This window comes from Schistocerca cancellata, chromosome 3 (assembly GCF_023864275.1).
Source record: "Schistocerca cancellata isolate TAMUIC-IGC-003103 chromosome 3, iqSchCanc2.1, whole genome shotgun sequence".
Taxonomy (NCBI): domain Eukaryota; kingdom Metazoa; phylum Arthropoda; class Insecta; order Orthoptera; family Acrididae; genus Schistocerca; species Schistocerca cancellata.
The window spans coordinates 580,633,675-580,654,903 of NC_064628.1; the positions used below are offsets into that span (position 1 = coordinate 580,633,675).

At 43.9% G+C, this 21,229-nt stretch overlaps 1 protein-coding gene and 1 pseudogene across 1 annotated transcript in view; one reads left to right on the forward strand and one right to left on the reverse strand.

Annotated features, from left to right (window-relative positions):
* Positions 1-21,229, forward strand: part of LOC126176824 (transmembrane protein 117-like) — a 300,039-nt gene that overhangs the window by 178,881 nt on the left and 99,929 nt on the right. The gene's annotated exons all lie outside the window — the stretch shown is intronic.
* On the reverse strand, positions 21,090-21,207 carry LOC126177387 (5S ribosomal RNA; annotated as a pseudogene).

A 21,229-nucleotide genomic window follows, 5' to 3' on the forward strand; every position in this document is an offset into this window, starting at 1 on the left:
ACACTTCTAAAAACATTGGCGGAAGTGGCAACCAAACACATGAGACCGGCAATATATCATTAGACTTTCGGTGAAGTATCATCCACACAATTCCGAAGTTAGCAAGAGCCGACAAGTGCGAGAATTATTGCACAATCACGTTAACAGATCATGCATCCAAGATGCTGACAAGATAAATATACAGAAGAATGGAAAAGAAAACTGAGGATCTGTTAGGTAATGATCGGTTTTGCGTTAGGAAAGGTAAAGTCAACAGAGAGGCAGTTCTGACGTTGCAGTTGATAATTGAAGCAAGACCGAAAAAAAAATCAATTCACGTTTATAGGATTTATCGATCGGTAACAAGCGTTCGACAATATAAAATGGTGCAGGATGTTCGAAATTATGAGAAAAGTAGGGGGAAGCTACAGGGAAAGACGAGTAGTATACAATACGTAGAAGAACCAAGACGGAACAGTAAGATTGGAAGACCAAGAACGAAGTACTCGGATTAGAAAAGGTGTAAGACAGGTATGGAGTCTTTCGTCCCTACTGTTCAAACTATACATCGAAGAAGCAATGACGAAAATAAAAGAATGGTTCAACTGTAGGTGAAAGGCTATTAGTGACAAGATTCGATGATGACATTGGTATCCTGAGTGAAAGTGAAGAAGAATTACAGGATCTGTTGAATGGAACGAACAATCTAATGAGTTTAGAATATGGACTGAGAGTAAATCGAAGAAAGACAAAAGTAATGAGAAGTAGCAGAAACGAGAACCGCGAAAAACTTAACATCGGAACTGCGGATCACGAAGTAGACGAAGTTAAGAAATTCTGCTATCTAGGCAGCAAAATAACTCATGGTGGGCGGAACAAGGAAGACATAAAAAGCAAGCTGTCACTGGAAAAAAGGACATTCCTGACCAAGAGAAGTCTTATAGCATCAAACATAGGACTTAATAGGAGGAAGAAATTTCTAAGAATGTACGTTTGGAGCACGACATTGTATGGTAGTGATACACGGATTGTGGGAAAACCGGAATGGAATAGAACTGAAGCATTTGAGATGTGGTGCAACAAATGAATGTTGAAAATTAGGTGGACTGACAATGTAAGATATGAGGAGGATCTCCGCAGAATCGCTGAGGAATGAAATATATGGAAAACAGTGACAAGAAGGGACTGGACGACAGAACATCTGTTAAAACATCAGGGAATAACTTCCATGGTACCAGTGAGAGCTGCAGAGGGTAAAAACTGTGGAGGTAGAGACTGGAATACATCCAGAATATGATTAGGACGTAGGTTGCAATTACTACTCTGAGATGAAAAAGTCGGTCACAGGAGAGGAATTCGTGGCGGGCCGCTTCAAACTAGTCAGAAGACTCATGACTTAATACTAAAAGAAATTAAAAAATATATAAAACACTGTGTTAGCAATACAAACAAAAACCTAAGAGATGAAAGATAAAAAAGGAAAAATAAAAACTGAAGATATATCACCTCATTCGGTGCGATTTTGAAAAGTGAAATTCTAAAAGCTTCACACCAATGTTTCCGAAAAGAATGACTAACTCCTTCGTCCAACTGAAACATTGAACATATGTGTTCATATCAATGTCCGGCTGGATTTAAGGGTTTACCATCGTACCCAGGAAGAGGTAGTATCATACGTTCATGTTCCGCTTTTCATTCAGCAGCAAGCAAGGACACATTTGATGGAGGAGAGCAGAGTGGGAGTAGGGATTTTTGTTTAGCGGCGCCAGCGAATCACTCAGCACCAATCGCTACTACAGCAAATAAATGAAAAGCTTTCGAATGAGTATCACGATAACGCATTTATTAGCAAGAATTGAAAACATTAACACGGCCATTGTTTCCTGAAGAGAAAATGAGTTAGTGTGTCATGTGACAGGCAGTCGCTAATGTCAGTTTGACTGTGCGTCGCCGGCAGAGCGCGTCAGGAATTAGCTCGAATTTATTTCAGGGAAATTGCAGTATCGCAGCGAGTACATTATTGCGACAACGCATTTCAGTTGTCTATTTGACAGCCTGCTCCGGACAGCAGTATAAAATGTCAGCCCGTTGGAGGCAAAATGTCAGACTGCAGAGTGACGTAAAATTTTTTGGATGCCAGTAGACGAACCGCGTGGACTACGTGAAACATACACCCACATGTACAACAAATGAAATTAGTACTTCTGTGGCGTTCGATAACGCTGATAGAAATTGGACAGTAACACTAATACAATTATAGTTTCTTAACGCGGTTAAACTTTTATCATAATTCAATCGAGGCAGCCAAGAAGACGAACAGAGCGTCCTGGAGTTTGAGACAGTAAACTGATGGGGAAGCGCTGATTCAAAAACTTTCGATCTATCAGTTTGACGCTTGAACACGGAAAGTTTTACTACCTACGTGTTTCATACATCACAGGAGTCACATTACGACGAAAAACTATAGTTACACGCATTTATTTAAAAACAAATAAACCACCGATTCTGTAAAGAATCGAAGTCACATACATAAAACTGCACTAAATGCCTGATTGCTTTACAATTTAATTAATGTATTAAATATTTGACGTTCAGTGTGTAAGCGAGAAAAAGTTTGAAAAAGGTTGGAAATTAACCGTAAAGTTTGTTGGAAGTCGCTATAGTGTGGGAAATTTGCGCTCCGTTTCAAGTAAAAACTAGTTCTACACGCATCGCAGTGTTTATGACGTCTTATCTCCTGTGTCGTACAGTGATATAATTTTGCAGGTATGTTCACTCGTATCTGTACATACCGTCTGCAAAATGTTCTGCGAACAGAGTTAGTAGTAAACAAATAATAAATCAGGGAAGAAAGAAGGAAGATGAGATATTAACGTCCCGTCAACGTCGAGGTCATTAGAGACTGAGCACACTCTCGAAGGTTTCGAGGATGGGAAAGGAAATCGGCCGTGCCCTTTCAAAGGTGACAACTTAGCATTTGTCTGAAGCGATATAGGGAAATCACGGAAAACCTAAATCTAGACGGCTAAATGCGGATTTGGAACGTCATACTCCCGAATGCCAATAATAAATTAAAACGTTGTGCCTGGTGGTGAGGTTTTATTGCACGAACAACGAAAATGTAGAAAGCGATCACCTTCTTTCCTTTCAGCATTTTGTGGGGGATTTCAGCGAGAAAGTGTTTCGTAAAGGCTTGAAATTATGTTTAAAGTTTGTTGGAAGTCGCTGGACGCTCTCATTCATACTCGATGAGCAAAGTGCGTACTAGAGCGCCGTCACTTACGTTTCCTTATCAAAAACACACAGCTTCTAGTTGTAATACTTATCTTATTGTGTTACACTTTTAGTTTAAGAGTGTACCTGTTAATGGATAGATTATGACAGCACTTTAAATTTTTAATTTTGATCAATAATGACGCAAAATTTTAAAAATTAAATTTTTGTTGCCCTGCAACTGTAGACAACCCGCAACAGAGCCTCGGGATCCGCATTCCGAGATAGTCGCTTAGTATTATATCTGCATATGGCCTTTTTTATTGTACTCGCTGAGGCTTGACTTGTTCCTGAAGAAAGCTCGATTTTTATTTTTCACTACTCGTGCGGTGTTGGATTACACTACAATGAAGCAGGTGTGGCACTTTACATTCCACATTCTGTGGAAATGCGTTCCAAAATTCTCATATGCGATGGAGACAAACGAGTGTTCCTGCATTTTGGAGGCAATGTTTTCTGCCCAGCTCAGATGCTCGTCCAAAGTTGTGTATAGAAGTTCGTTACCGTTTTCTGAAGCAGTATTTGGGTACTGTCAAAACGAACAGGAGGAAAATAGTCGTGGAATTAAGCATTAAGTAATTTTTGCTTTTCTCCGGATTTAGTTTTAAATCCTGATTTTGGGCTCATTTTAAAAGTGAAGACAGGTCGTTATTCATATTGAGATATTCTGGTCTGGCACTCAAGTAAAGCTGGAGGTCATCAGCAAAGAACTGTTGTTTACAGAAGCGCTGACGAGATGTTGTTGACATTGGAGGAGAACAAAAGCGGACAAAGAACTGAATCCCTTGGCACTCTTGGCAGAACTGGATTCCCAGACTATTCTTCACTCCGACAGAAATACGCTGCTGTCTCTCTCGTAAACAGCTTTCAAACGACGTCATTGCATGAAGATTTCATTTGTCTCATTTATGTGAGCAGCATATCAGATATTTTGCTGAAATCTGATGACGTCAATACTATGGCATCGCATTTGTTTAAGGAAACTTCAGGTCTCAAAAAGCGACGTGTTTGTTCTTTGCTCATTACGGAAATAGTACTGCTAGTTATTTCATTACGGAAGCAGTACTGCTAGTTATTATAAAAGCTGTACTCCATAAACTACATCGGTCGATATTATAGTCATTAATTCCCGTAAAGGCAGCAAAACCACCTCCCGTGTTCCATTAACGAGTGGAACATTAGATTCGTGTAAATGAAGATCTATGATCGTTGTATTCTCTGCACTTTTAAATTCAAAGAAAAGAGAGCAGTTGTTGTCTAAGTTATCGCAGTGACTTTTGCCGTCTAACATAAAAATGAAGAACAATGGACCCCGAATATTCCTTCTCCGTTACGTAACGCTAGACTTCGTGGATCGTTTTGATCTACTGTAATCGTCAAAATTACATTTGTCAGTAGGTTCATATGTATACTATTTGCATACTCTCCTTCGAGGATTCAATATACCGAGTTGGGAAGATTCAGTTTTCCTTCCCATAGAAGCAGAATTTGTCAAATTCTTCAAAATCCTCTGTTACGGACTTATTTTCGTGAAACTTTCTTTAGAACAAGTCAAATATTCACCCTAAAGGATCTTAATAAATCACTTGAGGCTAGGCCGGCCGGAGTGCTTTAGCGGTTCTAGGCGCTACAGTCTGGAACCGCGCGACCGCTACGGTCGCAGGTTCGAATCCTGCCTCGGGCATGGCTGTGTGTGATGTCCTTAGGTTAGTTAGGTTTAAGTAGTTCTAAGTTCTAGGGGACTGATGACCTCAGAAGTTAAGTCCCATAGTGCTCAGAGCCAACATAAGGCTAAAATAGGAGGATAAGGTAGATCAAGTATCGCATCAAACGTCAACTTTTAGCATTGTTGCAACCGAAGTATGCTGGAGAGTTGTGCTTTTGAACGAGCACTTTCTTGTGTGTTGGTCTCAATCATTTTCCAGTGAATACCTATTTCGAACGATCCAAAATTAAACGCAATGATTGCATTTAACGGAATAATCTGTCATTAATCGTTAATCATATGAGTCCCAGAAATCAATAGTAATCATTTGCTCATCAGAGAGACTTACCCTCACTTTCTTTGGTAAATTTTCATAAGCCGCGGCCCAGAGTTTTCATTGTTACTTGGACTCAGAAGTGCGATGATGCAACCAGATTTTATCCATTGTCACAAACCTCATTAAGAATTCCCGCGTTTTGAACCTAATAATGCCATATTTTGCGCTGAAATGTTGTTCTGCGTCTCGTTTTGGTCAAAGCTCATTGACAGCGACTCATCGCTCACAGTTTTTTCCTTCTTTAACTTTCAGCTTTTGGTAAAGAATATTGTGTAATTAGTTAATACGCCTGCAACTAAAGCGTTAAGGATTCCCGCTTATTGGACCTGAATAATGCCAGATTCTCCGCTGGAATGTCCTTCTGCATATCTTTTCGGTCAAAGCTTATTGATAGCGGCTCTGCGCTCACAGTTTTTTTTACGTTCAGCTTTTGGTGAAGAACGTAGTGTAACAAGTTAATATGCCCACAACTGAAATACTTACGTCGAGTACTTTGACAATCATTCTTTACCATACCACGAACTTTCTCTGTGGCTTTAACTGCCCAAGCGGAGTGGACTTCAATTCCTAAGCTTACACAACCAAGCTTAAACTCATTAACACATGAAAGGAACTTCAGTATTGATACAGAGTCCATATGAGCTTAATCTGACTCTGTTTTGGCCAGCCGCTGTGGCCGAGCGGTTCTAGGCGCTTCAGTCCGGAACCGCGCTGCTGCTACGGTCGCAGGTTCGAATCCTGCCTCGGGCATGGATGTGTGCCATGTCCTTGTGTTAGTTAGGTTTGAGTAGTTCTAAGTCTAGGGGACTGATGACAGATATTAAGTCCCATAGTGCTTAGAGCCATTTGAACCATTTTTTAATTTGACTCTGTTTTGATCTACGCAAGCAGCGAATTCTTCAAACGAAAAAGTTTAACTAGCTTGGAAAGTAGAAGAGAGTTTCTGCCGGAAGGGAAGTTGCGGTGGCGAATGGTGAGCTGTGCCTAAATAACCCAGTCTATAAAAAACGGTTCAAATTGCTCTGAGCACTATGGGACTTAACATCTGAGGTCATCAGTCCCCTAGAACTTATAACTACTTAAACTTAACTAACCTAAAGACATCACACACATCCATGCCCCAGGCAGGATTCGAACCTGCGACTGTAGCGGTCGCGCGGCTCCAGACTGAAGCGCCTAGAACCGCTCGGCCACAAATGGTCGGCTCCAGTCTACAGAAGGTCATAGCCGGGGTCGAACTCGTTATATGACGCCCTCGGGCAGCGTCGCAGTAAACAATGCCCAGCCTGTTTCGAGTGTGGATCGCGGCCAGACTTCTCTCTTCTATAGACGGCGAGTAACACCAACACAACATGTACACAGACGCCAGAAAATTCACTCTTAGATTCGGATTACCATGAGGGGAACAGCATCCCCATATCGATACCGTTCACATGTGGTTAGTGGAAACAACCGCTCTTTTTGAACACGAAGTGCACGGCTTTCAGTACGACTTCCTTGCCAACGCCATTTACATGAAAGCAATTAACTATAACGTAAGTGCAAGAGCGGAATGCCACTTCAGTGGCACGGCTGACTACCCTACTTCCACGGAAGAGACGTACAAAGTATCTGTGACTTACGCCGTTACTTGTCTGTGCTTGCCCTGTTAAACACCCAACTAGGCTCTTTTTGGGAGCCGGCCGAAGTGGCCGTGCGGTTAAAGGCGCTGCAGTCTGGAACTGCAAGACCGCTACGGTCGCAGGTTCGAATCCTGCCTCGGGCATGGATGTTTGTGATGTCCTTAGGTTAGTTAGGTTTAACTAGTTCTAAGTTCTAGGGGACTAATGACCTCAGCAGTTGAGTCCCATAGTGCTCAGAGCCATTTGAACATCTTTTTGAGACTGTTCTGAAAATATAGCATGAGAAACAGTCCATAAACAAATATTTCAGTGTATAAAATGGTGTGCGAGCTTTGCGAATAAACTTGAAGCAGCGGGTACCCTCTTACCTGATCGTAAAATGTTGCAAGACTCTCACTTTACACGATGGCCAGCTCCGCGCTTTCGTGGCGTGCGATTGTTTACACCAACGAAATCAAACTTTGCGCGCATTCCTACAGAGGCCTCTTGATTATCAGCCACCCTTAATCATCGGAGATGGTTGACTCGCAGCAGCGAACTGCACCCGCGACATCAGAACTCAGTCCCACTGACAAGTCGACAGGTGCGCTTACCCAACCTTCTGTTGTCGTAACAGCCGGTTCTCCCTCCATTAGTCCATTAGCTCCATGATCAGAGCCACTTCTTCTGATCCATCCACCTTCCAGGAGAAGAGCGAGAGCCAAAATATAAATTCCTCCGAGACATCGACTTCTTCGGAGCTTAACCACGCAGTGTGTGATTCACTGACAACATAAAGGTAAAAATCAGTCGTCCTCACAATCTCGACCTTCAGCACCACAAAGGGCTTCTGCTCACCTTTTGGACCTCCGAAATGAAGCAGCTAATCCCGAAATCCCGGAGCAAAATCGGCCTAGACGCGCTTAGCAGGAAGTGACTTCCATAGACGATCGATACAAAAGACACACACGCAGGACTAAGAGAAGTTCTTGAAAAATAGGCACAGATGATGAGGAACGCGTCACAACGTCGCCCACGCCGAGGCAACTCACACGCGGTAACACCCCTCAGCAGCAGAGCGCGGAACCTATGGAAGTCAGTCAGTCTTGAACCTTAGGACAAAACATTACGCAGACTGAATCGCTACGTGCAAGCGCAAAAGTTTACCACCTAAAATCTCAATAGCGGCTGGTACCAACGTAGTGTGGTTGGTTGGTTGGTTTGGGGAAGGAGACCAGACAGCGGGGTCATCGGTCTCATCGGATTAGGGAAGGATGGGGAAGGAAGTCGGCCGTGCCCTTTCAGAGGAACCATCCCGGCATTTGCCTGGAGTGATTTAGGGAAATCACGGAAAACCTAAATCAGGATGGCCGGACGCGGGATTGAACCGTCGTCCTTCCGAATGCGAGTCCAGTGTCTAACCACTGCGCCACCTCGCTCGGTGACGTAGTGTGTTTCCACCAGTATTTGTATGCTGCTAATGTTGATGTCATGTTTCTGCAAGAAGCCATTAACTGTATATTAGCAGTAACGACTTGCTACAGCGAAATTATCAGTTATGGACCCGACGTACGCACTACGATCATTTTCAAGGAACGAATCACATGTATGCCACAGACCCTGCTTCCCTCCATGATACGTACGAGGTGCGGCTAGAAAAAAACCGGACTGATGCTGGAAAAAACATTTATTTACAATTATTTACAATTTCATGTTATCTCCTTCAATGTACTCTCCTCCTCGGTCTCTACACCGCTCCATACGAATTTTCCAGTGTTCATAGCAATGCTGCAGATCATTTTCGGTAAGTCCATACATTACTTCCGTCGCTTTTTCTTTTACTGCTTCAACAGTCTCAAATCTAGTTCCTTTCAAAGCTGACTTGACTTTAGGGAAAAGAAAAAAGTCACAGGGGGCCAAATCAGGTGAGTAGGGTGGATGATCTAAGATGGGAATGTTGTGTTTTGCCAAAAACGTCTTCACTGACAACGCACTGTGAGCTGGGGCATTGTCTTGGTGAAGGATCCATGACTTTTTTCTCCACAAATCGTTCCGTTTTCTCCGTACTCGCTCACGTAGGGTAGCCAGGACGCTAATGTAGTAATGCTGATTCACTGTTTGTCCCTCTGGTACCCAATCAATGTGCACAATCCCTTTAATGTCAAAAAAACAATCATCATTGCCTTGAATTTCGATTTTGACGTTCGTGCTTTTTTTTGTCGTGGAGAACCAGGAGTTTTCCAATGCATCGATTGGCGTTTAGTTTCGGGATCGTAAGTAAAAAACCACGATTCATCGCAAGTAATAACATTTTGTAAGAAGGTGGGATCACTTTCAATGTTTTCCAGGATGTCAGAACAAATCATTCTTCGGCGTTCCTTCTGTTCAATTGTGAGACACTTTGGAACCATTTTTGAACACACTTTGTTCATGTTGAAACTTTCATGAAGAATCTGCCTAACACTTTCCTTGTCAACTCCTGTTAACTCAGACACTGCTCTGATTGTTAAACGGCGATCTTGTCGAACAAGTTTACCGATTTTTTCAATGTTTGCATCAGTTTTTGCTGACAATGGTCTGCCAGTGCGAGTGTCATCACTGGTGTCTTCGCGGCCATCTTTAAATCGTTTAAACCACTCAAACATTTGTGTTCGCGATAAACAATCATCGCCGTACACTTGTTGTAACATTACAAACGTTTCACTTGCAGATTTTCCTAGTTTGAAACAAAATTTGATGTTAACACGCTGTTCTTTCTGTACACTCAACGTTTTCCGACGCACAGACAAAACGTTAACTACTTAAAACAGACGCCACGGGCAGACTGAGTGCAGGAGGCAGATGAAACTCGAGCAGTAGGCGGAGCGAGAGTCACGTGACAGGCCACGCGACTTTCAGCCTTATTGCGTTCGTTTTATTGTTTCACCAGTACTAGTCCGGTTTTTTTCTAGCCACACCTCGTATAGCCGCTCGGTTCCACGATCTGCAGTTGATAGACATGTATGCTGTCTCGGAACCTATTCGCAAAGCGCAAAGGCGCGACTTCTGCCACGGCCTTATAACGCAGCTTTTCACATATTTGCATGTACTGGTAATTCTAGGTGGAGATTTCAGTTGTGAGGTATTTCAAGACCATCAAATCCCAGCAACTTCATACATTATTAGCGGAAATTGTATTCTAAGGTGTTTGGCGGCGATTGAAAGCGAATTCCGTCTCCCACATATATGTCACTGCAACTTCAGTTAGTTGTCTCGACTGAGACCACACACAAAGAGTACCCGCCCAAAAATGAAATGTCAGATGCGGTCTGACAATTTTTCAGATCATACCGCTTCCTCAGGAAGCAAGTAGGCGCGAAGGGCTTCGGCACCTCTATTGCAGCCTTCTAGAGTTTACAGTCTTCGAAGCCCAAGCCGAGCAAACTTGGCTATCGGCCTTGGCTACGCTACCAAAATTTCAATCAGGCGTACTTCGGAGCACCAGACACGCTAAAGTGAAATTGAGAAATGCTTAAAAACCTACGCATTTAATAGAGCCAGATGGAATAATACGACTAAAGCGTATTATTTCCTGACGCTGCAACGTTCCATCTCAAATGCAGCTGCAATCAAATGGTTTAAACACAGATCACGAGTATAGTACGTCATACTTCTACCAGTTTGAAAGGTCGTGTCTGGGGTTCCGCTGACCACGTGCGTACCCGCTATCAATTCATCACTTGATCCGAAAGTCGTAGCGCGCCCGCTCTCACTTATTCACCGCTACACCCGATGACAAGGGCACCCAATACTGAAGGCAGGCTGATGTAAAAGTTTTAATTACCCAGTACTGTAACGCTTTGCATTCTAATGAAATCGCAGACCTTACACGCATCGGGTCGTCGCTAGGAGAGCAAATTTATAAAAATAATCGACGAACAAAATAGAACCTTAATTAAACGCAAGATTCACAACAGAGGAACTGCATCTTTAAAACAACAACGCAAATCTCCGGATACGGACAAACTACTGGTAGCATTTTGTGTCCACTGCTGTCATGTCTTAGGCGATTTCTTCTCGAGAATGATAAAGAACTGATTTCTCTCATGGAAGCACAGTACTGATTCCCAAAACGACGATAGCCCTGATCATAAAAGCACTGTGGCCGCTTACGTTGTTAAACTCCGTCTTCAGATTGCTGACTGAAACCTCTTACCGTCATGGGTCGCACAAAGGAAGGCGAATGGCAAATAATCGACTTCGGTCTATTGGCAGAATTTTAGGAAAGTGTGGATCATCAGTAAAGAAGACTGCATATATGACGCTAGTGCAACCCATTCTTGAGCACTGCTTGAGTGTCTGGCATCCGTAATAGATCGGATTAAAGGAAGACGTCGAAGCAATTCAGAGGCGGGCTGCTAGATTTGTTATTGGTAGGTTCGAACAAAACGCAAGTATTACGGAGATGCTTCGGGACTCAAATTACTTTTTTTGGGGGGGTCATTTGTGGTACGGTCTTATGGGACCAAACTGCTGAGTTCATCGGTCCCTAAGCTTACACACTACTTAATCTAACTTAAACTAACTTATGCTAAGGCCAACACACACACCCATGTCCGAGGGAGGACTCGAACCTCCGACGGCGGAGCCCTCAAATGACAATCCCTGGAGGGAGGGTCAAGTTCTTTTCGAGGAACACTTCTGAGAAATTCAGAGAACTAGCTTTTGAAACTGATTGCAGAACGATTATACTACTGACAACATAAATTTCGCGTAAGGACCACGGGGATAAGGTGCGAGACATTAGGGCTAATACGGAGGCATATAGACAGTCGTTTATCCCTCGCTCTATTTTCGAATGGAACAGGAAAGGAAAAGACTAGTAGTGGTACAGGATACCTTCCGTTACGCACCTTACGTAGATGTAGATGTAGAACACGTGCCATCGAGGGGCGAGCAATGACAAACATTCTAGCTCATTATAGAGACCTCATATACGTGACCTGGCAGGTAACACATCAAACGCCATCGCACTTTTAGACCTAGAAAGACAGCAGAACAAAATAGATAATCGGTACCTGTCGCATTAAATGGCTTTCTCGGTTTTCATTCCATCTTCACTGACCTCTTTAGCTCATGTCTCAGCGGCATATCCACAAAATAAATGAAACGCTTTTAAAACCAATCTCTTTTGAAAGAGCACCTCGACAGGTTTGCCCTTTGCCCGCTAGTTTGTTGGTGCTCGCCGTGGAATCCTCGCTTGACATCTCCACCACACTCTGTCGGGAATCAATCTGAAAGGCCTCAAGAAAGTCGTCCGAGCCTACGTAGATGATGTCATCTTGATACTCCAAAATGACAGAGACACAGCTCGCCCAACAGTTTCCAGATAACTACCAAAAGTACTACGAAGCGCTCAACACAAATCTGCAATCTTACCCACAGGTCGACATCCGCACGAGCTGTAACACCATTGGTTGCAATGAGTAAACATCCGGAAACATCTGGGGATCTTTTTTGCTTCCTGCACAAACGATATGTTAAGGATCAACTTGCGCTTTAAGGTGCAAAATACAAATATCCGTCTTACGTAGGCAAAACATGAGATCGCCTCCAAGAGGTCTTCTTCATCAACCAATACATTCTTACGCGACTGCAGCATACAATGAAGTGACAAAGTCATGCGATACCTCCTAACACAGTGTCTGACCTACTTTAGCCAGGCGTAGTGCCGCAGCTCGACGTGACATTGACTGGACAAGTCTTTGGAAGTCGCCTACAGAAATACTGATCCTCTACATCTGTCCATAATTGCGAAAGTGTCGCCGCTGCAGTATGTTGTGCACGAACTGACCTCTCGATCATTATGTCCCATAAATGTTCAATGGGATTCATGTCGGGCGATCCGGGTGGCCAAATAATTCACTCAACTTGTCCACAATGTTCTTCAAACCAGTGCGAAAAACTGCGGCCCAGTGATATGACATCGTTGTCTGGGAACATGAAGTCCATGAATGGTTGCAAATGGTCTCGTCCATGGTGAGAGGTAATGCCTGAAATATGGTATCCTCGGCACACTCTTGACCCTGTGAACCTCAGAATATTAAATTTCCTAACGAATGTCCCATACATATAGCTCCAACTACCATTCCGCATTCAATGTCTGTTAATTCCCGTCGTGCGGCAATAATCACGTCGGAAACCTTTTCACATAAATCATCTGATTACAAACAATAGGTCCGTCAACAGACTGCCCTTTTAAGCCTCGTGTACGCTATACTACCACCATCTGTACATGTGCATGACTTTTTCGCCTCGGAGTACAGCAGCAGTGTTGTCCATGCCTAAAGCGATCCCAAGGAAAACCCTGGCCTCAACATTTTGGTACGTCTGGCAATTCAATGGATTCAAAGTACCTCCCAAAGTCAGCACCACACCCAGAAAGTTACAGGATTTGAACTTAAAAATCCAAGAATCCGCCGTACGGTGATTCTCCCAAAAAGTGCTAACAAACCCATTAGTAATACTGACGACAGCGTAACTAGATACCTCTACGCGTCCTTCCACTATGAAATTGACCCATCACTCCCTACAGGGATCGCTGCTAGGTTGGATTGCTTGGGGGAAGAGACCAAACAGCGAGGTCATCGGTCTCACCGGATTAGGGAAGGATGGGGAAGGAAGTCGGCCCTGCCCTTTCAAAGAAACCATCCCGGCTTTTGCCTGGAGCGATTGAGGGAAATCACGGAAAACATAAATCAGGATGGCCGGACTGCGTCGTCCTCCCAAACGAGAGTCCAGTGTGCTAACCACTGCGCCACCTCGCTCGGAAATCGCTGCTAATGCTGCACCAGTAAAAGATTGCAACCTACTACAAAGCCCTGAGTAAACTGACGAGGAAGTACTTCGCAACTCATGTGGTGCACATACAGTACTTTTCTTAGCCCTCTTCCTCCGCATCCCCTATCAACCAAGTTTCCACAGCTCCATTTTCCCAGGTTATGGAGCAGCGTTTTTCTTCGAATGATACCCAGTTTCGTACAGGCAATGTGGTATCAAGCGGTCACCAACGCAGTGTCTATGCGTGAGAAATTGAACCCAGCAACCTTGTACAGGGAGTGCTCTGCAACCATGGTCAAACTGCCGAGCTTCAGTGCGGAACCACGCTGCTGCTACGGTCGCAGGTTCGAGTCCTGCCTCGGGTATGGATGTGTGTGATGTCCTTAGGTCAGTTAGGCTTAAGTAGTTCTAAATCTAGGGGACTGATGACCTCAGATGTTAAGTCCCATAGTGCTCAGAGCCATTTGAACCACCATTCGTCATTCGGCGGGAATGATTTAAGGAAACGGCAGGTCATCTGACTGGAAACTGGACAACGATCTTCCCGACTGCGAGTCCGTAGCAGTAACCATTTCTCTTAGTGTTGTTTTATTTATGGATGGCGGATATTGAGGTGCAGGTACACTGATGAAACCATTGGTGGCAGAATGTGAATGGCTCTTTGCGATAAAGTTTAGCCCGTGTAGACTGTAAGCTAATAATTTTCGGAAAATAATTGAAGTTGTTCTTTTGAAATTGCAGTACGACATAATTTGACTATCACTGTGCGAAGGAGTCTAAATACTTTTTGAGCTTTCATCATGTCCAATCTTTCTTTTTTTCAATGTGGCACAAAAAAAGAACTCCAACTGCACTGGAGGGCGTGGTTGTGTGTATGGAATAACAAAATTTCCGATATGTGGAAACAGCACACCAGTTGCGTTAACAATCAATGTTTAGCGTACCTAACGTATTATTTCTTCACATCGACATTCTTCATAAACAGATGCTGAAAATGATGAAAAAATCTAAATGACAAGATTGGTCGCTGCGAGGGTTGGAGACATGTGAGGGGAAATGCTGACGTAACCGGCGCTCGGCGCTACCAGCAGAAACTGCAGCGTTTAGCTTCAACACGCAATTTTGACACTACAACTGCTAAATCGCTGGCGTTTGCAGAAATGAAAAAAAAAAAGGAAAGTCAACATGAAGTGTTCCGGAGAAGTCCGATACGTGACGAAACCGAACGATGGACCCATCAGACACCTTTTATTGTGCCACTTACACGCTGTTACCTTCGTTAGCAAGATGGTTATCGCCAAGCTTGTCCGTGCATCTTTTCCTTTCAATTCTTGCTCTAAGGAGAATGGGCAGGCAGCTAGCTTGTTGATTTATAGAATATCTAATAATAAATCAGTACTTAAATATACAGCTCTAAAACCGGCGGTATATTTGCAATGTGCAGCCGATATTTTCATAGGCAGGTACGTTGATATTTCCTTCTCCGATATATCGACGCCTTTTGGATATATCGAGAGCGGATAATGATATCCTTTTAAATATCGATGTATCGGATTCCCAATATTTTTAAAAATACCAACAATCCTAGTCGGTACGGAAAAGAAAAGTGTACATTCGATGGCGGCTCTGTTTGTACGGCGTTTCTCGTTTTCCACTGTTTTTGACGTGCATACGAGCACACTGGAACATTGATACGAACCTACGAATAATCTGCTCCATTCGGTGCAGCTCTGTGCTTCTCTGCGCCGCCCGTTTGTCCGCGAAACTACGGGTTCGCCGCGTTCACGGTGGACGCGCTGTAATCAGTGTTCTTGAAACTCGGCGCTTTTGCGGGATAGCTGATGCCGTCTTCATGTGTCTGCCAGTTCAGGTTTTTGAACATCTCCGCCGCATCGAACGAACTTGAAGACATTCGTGCTATCCTTCTTTGTAAACGTTCAGTATACGCTACCGGTACTAATTGGTATGGTTCCCACACATTTGAGCAGTGTTGCAAGAAGGGTCGCACCAAGTGTTTTGTGATCAACATCCTTTGTAGGATGATTGTATTTACACAGTATCTTACCAAAGAAACAAAGTCGGACACCTATTTTACCTGAGACTGAGTCGATATAGATCATTCCATTTCATATCATTACAAATTGTTACAAGTTGTTTAAGGACACTAGGTGTCATGTTGTGTTTTTTCCGACCATCCCCACTGCATTTTAAGAATGTACAATCAAACAAATTTCGACTGTAAACCAAATATATTTGTTTGAATGGTGATACCACACACCTGAAATTGAATTCATAGCCGAAACTGTACAGTAGTGGAGAATGCAAAATGAAAGGATATTTTAATGCAGGTAACAGTACGACAAATTATTTCCATGTATAAAACATTGAAACATTATAAAGAGCTGACGAAATAGTAGCGCAGCTTTTTTTTTCAGGGAGTGCAGGTGAGTGTTGTACCTTGGTACACTTTTCAGGCATTCGTCTCTAGCCCTCCCTGTCGCAGATGTTTAATACTGTAGGAGGTACTGAAAAGTAATGTCTCCGAATTTTTAATGTGAAAACTCTTAAAAACTACCATCTTTATTCTTCATGTCTACATATTTCCAACTCTCTGCCCCTGTTGTTGCTGTGGTCTTCAGTCTTGAGACTGGTTTGATGCAGCTCTCCATGCTACTCTGTCCTGTGCAAGCTTCTTCATCTCCCAGTACTTACTGCAACCTACATCCTTCTGAATCTGCTTAGTGTATTCATCTCTTGGTCTCCCTCTACGATTTTTACCCTCCACGCTGCCCTCCAATGCTAAATTTGTGATCCCCTGATACCTCAGAACATGTCCTATCAACCGGTCAAGTTGTGCCACAAACTCCTCTTCTCCCCAATTCTATTCAATACCTCCTCATTAGTTATGTGATCTACCCATCTAATCTTCAGCATTCTTCTGTTCTGTAGCACCACATTTCGAAAGCTTCTATTCTCTTCTTGTCCAAACTATTTATCGTCCATGTTTCACTTCCATACCTGGCTACACTCCATACAAATACTTTTAGAAACGACTTCCTGACACTTAAATCTATACTCGATGTTAACAAATTTCTCTTCTTCAGAAACGCTTTCCTTGCCATTGCCAGTCTACATTTTATATCCTCTCTACGTCAACCATCATCAGTTATTTTGCTCCCCAAATAGCAAAACTCCTTTACTGCTTTAAGTGTCTCATTTCCTAATCTAATTCCCTCAGCATCACCCGACTTAATTCGACTACATTCCATTATCCTCGTTTTGCTTTCGTTAATGTTCATCTTATATCCTCCTTTCAAGACACTGTCCATTCCGTTCAACTGCTCTTCCAAGTCCTTTGTTGTCTCTGACAGGATTACAATGTCATCGGCGAACCTCAGAGTTTTTATTTCTTCTCCGTGGATTTTAATACCTACTCCGAATTTTTCTTTTGTTTCCTTTACTGCTTGCTCAATATACAGGTTGAATAACATCAGGGAGAAGCTACAACCCTTTCTCACTCCCTTCCCAACCGCTGCTTCTCTTTCATGCCCCTCGACTCTTATAATCTACCATCTGGTTTCTATACAAATTGTAAATAGCCTTTCGCTCCCTGTATTTTATCCCTGCCGCCTTTAGAATTTGAAAGAGAGTATTCCAGTCAACATTGTCAAAAGCTTTCTCTAAGTCTACAAATGCTAGAAACGTAGGTTTGCCTTTCCTTAATCTTTCTTCCAAGATAAGTCGTAAGGTCAGTATTGAATCACGTGTTCCAACATTTCTACGGAATCCAAACTGATCTCCCCCAAGGTCGGCTTCTACCAGTTTTTCCAGTCGTGTCGGTGCGTGAGAAACAGCGTGCTGTAATCGAGTTTCGAATTCGAAGAGTTGGTCCACATACGACACACATTCTCCTTCAGCATGAAAATGCAAACCACACATTAGCGCTGCGACATCTGCAACAGTCCGACGCCTTAGCCTCAATGTCATCGATCGTTCTCCATACAGTCCCAACTTGGCTCCATCCAATATTCATCTGTTTCCCGAACTTAAAGAACACCTTCGAGGACTTCACCTTCGTAGTGATAAAGCGGTGCAAGCAGGGTTGAGACAGTGACTGCGGTAGAAAATTCAAGCTTTCTACGGTGACAGTAACAACAAACTGGTCTCTCTTGAGGAGAAATGTGTTCGTCACCAGGATGACTATGTTGTGAAATGAAATGAAGCCTTGAAAAAGAAAGAAATAGAATGTTAATAACGTTTGTTTTATTTAAAAAGCTTTAAGATTTGTCACAGAAAAAGATTCGGAGGCGTTACTATTCAGCACGCACTCCTATTTTCTTAGTCCAGTTTTAAAAGACGGCATTCACTTTTTATGTGCTGCAGTCTTTTTCTGAAACTGCAAAAATTACTCCCGAAAATTAACGGTTTTCTAAATGTGAAATCATGTCCAAAGGTACAATATGGTCGTGTACCTAGGAACAAATGTTCGATTGAAATTGAAGTTGCAATTCAGAAAATCTTGTCAATATTATATTTAATAGTCCATCTGTTAGATTATTACCCTAAAGTGAAATCAGGTTAAACAGAAATATTAACAAAAACCAGTTACAAGTTAAACATTTTGAAATAGAAGCTAATGCAAACTAACAAAAATTTCCATTTTCAAGATACAAGAAATTAAAGAAACTCGGTTCATTTTCAAGTATCACATGTTCCGTGGTAAAAAGATCTACGTAGGTACGAGATGGTGCACGACTGGTGAAGTACACTCCTGGAAATTGAAATAAGAACACCGTGAATTCATTGTCCCAGGAAGGGGAAACTTTATTGACACATTCCTGGGGTCAGATACATCACATGATCACACTGACAGAACCACAGGCACATAGACACAGGCAACAGAGCATGCACAATGTCGGCACTAGTACAGTGTATATCCACCTTTCGCAGCAATGCAGGCTGCTATTCTCCCATGGAGACGATCGTAGAGATGCTGGATGTAGTCCTGTGGAACGGCTTGCCATGCCATTTCCACCTGGCGCCTCAGTTGGACCAGCGTTCGTGCTGGACGTGCAGACCGCGTGAGACGACGCTTCATCCAGTCCCAAACATGCTCAATGGGGGACAGATCCGGAGATCTTGCTGGCCAGGGTAGTTGACTTACACCTTCTAGAGCACGTTGGGTGGCACGGGATACATGCGGACGTGCATTGTCCTGTTGGAACAGCAAGTTCCCTTGCCGGTCTAGGAATGGTAGAACGATGGGTTCGATGACGGTTTGGATGTACCGTGCACTATTCAGTGTCCCCTCGACGATCACCAGTGGTGTACGGCCAGTGTAGGAGATCGCTCCCCACACCATTGTGCCGGGTGTTGGCCCTGTGTGCCTCGGTCGTATACAGTCCTGATTGTGGCGCTCACCTGCACGGCGCCAAACACGCATACGACCATCATTGGCACCAAGGGAGAAGCGACTCTCATCGCTGAAGACGACACGTCTCCATTCGTCCCTCCATTCACGCCTGTCGCGACACCACTGGAGGCGGGCTGCACGATGTTGGGGCGTGAGCGGAAGACGGCCTAACGGTGTGCGGGACCGTAGCCCAGCTTCATGGAGACGGTTGCGAATGGTCCTCGCCGATACCCCAGGAGCAACAGTGTCCCTAATTTGCTGGGAAGTGGCGGTGCGATCCCCTACGGCACTGCGTAGGATCCTACGGTCTTGGCGTGCATCCGTGCGTCGCTGCGGTCCGGTCCCAGGTCGACGGGCACGTGCACCTTCCGCCGACCACTGGCGACAACATCGATGTACTGTGGAGACCTCACGCCCCACGTGTTGAGCAATTCGGCGGTACGTCCACCCGGCCTCCCGCATGCCCACTATACGCCCTCGCTCAAAGTCCGTCAACTGCACATACGGTTCACGTCCACGCTGTCGCGGCATGCTACCAGTGTTAAAGACTGCGATGGAGCTCCGTATGCCACGGCAAACTGGCTGACACTGACGGCGGCGGTGCACAAATGCTGCGCAGCTAGCGCCATTCGACGGCCAACACCGCGGTTCCTGGTGTGTCCGCTGTGCCGTGCGTGTGATCATTGCTTGTACAGCCCTCTCGCAGTGTCCGGAGCAAGTATGGTGGGTCTGACACACCGGTGTCAATGTGTTCTTTTTTCCATTTCCAGGAGTGTATTTCTTAAGTAACCATATGTTGTACAAATAGTTCTAAAAACATATAGATTTTCGCTCACCATAAAATTCTGTATCTTTAGAATTAACATCACACCTCCGAATAGCTTTACACAGCACTTAAATGTGCAGAACACTACAGTGCTGCTCAAAACACAACCTCATGTCTAACAACAATAAAACCTGTAAAAAATAATGGAAACTGCTTACAGGGCATTCCTTCATGTGTTTCTTAAATTATTCATTATGCTGGAGTATCGACCAAAAACCAATGTGTGTTCCTAGTTACACTGTCCTGCAGATAAAAAACTCTCATCTTCTTCATTATAGATAGCAACATCACTTTGTTACTATTAATATAGTTTGCCTGGTCACACAGTTCACTGGGGCACAACAGAAGTAACCCGTACGGCTGTCGGTGGCTCTCCATACAAGTTAAAATGCTGCGTCCTCGCTACCAGAAATAATCAGTCCAGTTACAAATTTTGTATGATGTCATATGATCGTATTTTCATAAATAAGCGTTGGCGTGATACTGAGTAAATGCTTTCCGGAAGTCAAGAAATACTGCAACTATTTGAGTGCCCTGATCTTTGGCTTTCAGCGTGTCATGTGAGAAAAGCGCGAACAGCGTTTCGCATGAGCTATGTTCTGGGAATCCATGATGGTTTGCATGGAGAATGTCAGGTTGGTTGGGATACCTTACTACGTCTGACCTCAGAATATGTTATAGGATTCTACAACACATAAATATGTAAAGGCACAGAGCGGTAAGTCTACAGCTACATCTGCATCCCTTACTCTGCAGATCACAGTGACTGCGTGGCAGAAGGTGCTTGCCATTGTACTAGTTATTAGGGTTTAGGGTCTTCTTCCCATTCCAATCACGTATGGAGCGCTGAAAAAATAATTACTTAAACGCCTCTGTACTCGCTGTAATCAATCTAATCCAGACATAGCAATAAATAGGAGGGTAACTCCCGTCCGAACAGGCCTTGAAAGGCCCAGCGGTACCGACCGGCCGCCGTGTCATCCTCCCAGCCCAGGGGCATCACAGGATACGGATACGGTTGGGCATGTGGTCAGCACACCACTCTCCCAGCCGTTGTCAGTTTTCGTGACCGGAGCCGCTGCTTCTCAGTCAAGTAGCTCCTCAGTTTGCCTCACAAGGGTTAAGTGCACCACGCTTGCCAACAACGCTCGGCAGATCGGACGGTCACCCATCCAAGTGCTAGCCCAGCCCGACAGCGCTTAACTTCGGTGATCAGACGGAAACCGGTGTTACCACTGCGGCAAGGCCGTTGGCAGTAAATAGGAGGTTAAGAATA